This window comes from Octopus bimaculoides, chromosome 16, assembly GCF_001194135.2.
Source record: "Octopus bimaculoides isolate UCB-OBI-ISO-001 chromosome 16, ASM119413v2, whole genome shotgun sequence".
In the NCBI taxonomy this organism is placed as follows: domain Eukaryota; kingdom Metazoa; phylum Mollusca; class Cephalopoda; order Octopoda; family Octopodidae; genus Octopus; species Octopus bimaculoides.
In genome coordinates this window covers 14,632,163-14,634,524 of record NC_068996.1, presented here as the reverse complement: position 1 = coordinate 14,634,524, position 2,362 = coordinate 14,632,163, and positions in this window count along the sequence as shown.

The window sequence follows — 2,362 nt, the reverse complement described above, 5'->3', positions numbered from 1 at the left end:
TATATATATATATATATATATATATATATATATATATACACACACTCACACACACACTCACACACACACACACACACACTCACACACACATACATACATACATACATGCATATATATATACATACATACATACATGCATACATACATACATACATACATACATACATACATACATACATACATATATAAGACATATATATCCTGATCCATGTGTTTAATCTCTACAGTAATTGCTCTGTGTATTCCCTGAGCAAATAGATACCATTATTTATTTACAAATTACATTTGGTGATAACAGACTTTTATCCTGTTATACACCTTCATTTAATCAAACTTCTGATTCATGTCTCTTGTTCTTGCCTTTTCGTCTTTCTTTCATACAGTTTTGTTTACTTTTATTTCATTCCTTCTCTGCTTTTTTTTTTCTGTCTTGGTCTAGGGTATCGGCAATATTTTAGCCTTCACGGCTCATCATTATCGACGAAAGCCACGACCACCACTATCATTACCACCTCCAGTATCACCATTAGAACCAACTAACATCTGACCGACACCCTACTGCCACCAATAGCAGCATCATCACCATCTACACTACACTACCACCAACACCACAATCAGAAACACCACCTCCAACACCACTACCACCACCACCACTACCACTATCACCACTACCACCACCACCACCACTACCACCACCACCAACCAACACTACCACTACCACCGCCACCAAAAGCCTCCACTACAATCACAGATGCTGCAGTCGTCACCACCACACCATCATCACAATCAGTCACTACCTATGCCCCTACCACAACCACCACCACCACTACTACACTACCTATTACCTATGACGTCATTGCCTCAACCATCATCAAACGTCAGCACCACGACCAATAGTAACCATAACCATCACCACCGACACTTCTTTCGTCATCATTACACCAACCTACACACACGATGTCCCAACCAGCGCCACTACTACTACTACTACTACTACTACCATCAACACCACCACCAACAACAACAACAACGACGACGACAACGGCGATGGTAACAAAAGCAACAATAACCAGCAACTCTGCTTATACTACACCAACGCTATCACAACCACCACAACCAAAAATCTTACCACCACTACTACCAATACTGTAACGATGACGGCGGCGAATAACGCGCCGAGTAACCCCCACTTACCAATACCACCACCACCACCACCACCACCAACACCATCCGTAGAGCCATTACTACTATCATCACTGCGGCAATCGCTGTCACGATCAATAGCAACACCACCAGTATCTTCAGCATTAGTACCATTACCACCAATGCCATCACCACCACCACCACCACCACTATTATCACCACCAAGATTAACTTGTGTACCAGCAATCCCACCACTACCATCACCACACCGAACCGCTATCAATACAAGCAACAACCAACCTACTCTAGCATCGCATCACACATTGAATCTAAATTGTATCGAATATGTTCTTGCTGTTGTTGCTGTTGGAGATAATGAAGTTTTGAAGTAAAGTGTGACTTCATATCCAGATGGTTTTTACTATTCAACAATTTACGAATCTTTTGAGAGCAAAGAATAAACAAAAACAAAACGAAGGCACGAAAGGAAAATGGGGGGAGGCATAAAATGCAAGGAAGAAAAAAAAAATCTAATTTGAACCACGTTAATTTAGACAACTATATGGGTGGAGTGTATGTGTGTGTGTCTGTGTGTGTATATGTGTGTGGTGGAAAGGAAACTTGTAACAAATTACTGAGTCCCACTTTGTTCTATTTCCTCGAATATTTTTCATTTTTGGGGTTGACGGGGTAGGGTGGCAAGATGAAAGAAGCTGTGCCTGGTTTCAGTGGTCTACTCTAACAGCTTTATACTCTTATGTCAGACTTGTGCGCGGCGACTTCTCGTCAGAAACCCACTGCAACTAGCAACAGGACGGGAAGAAGCCCCAATTCTGTGAGCCAAGGAGCAGTAACCTTTCTAAAAAAAAGGGTCCGAACAAAGGGAATACATAATGGTTTTCTGCTTGTAACATTACTAAACAGATACCAATACTTTGGCCAATGTGATAACGTGGAAGTTGCTGCTTATCACTTGTTGCTTGCCGTCAGGGGTCAATTTTAGTGACGCGCTGACATCTGACAATAAGAAGACGTTTGTCTACGACAATTTTAATCTAATACGATTCATCATAAAGAGGGATAGGAATTTATATGGATGGGACTTGATCAACTTAAACCAATCGTTAAATATTAGTGCGCCTGCAGCTCGACATCTGAGGAAGTACGTCCATGTCGTCCAGAATTATCGTGAGGTGCTAAACAGACGGATCATTTGAAT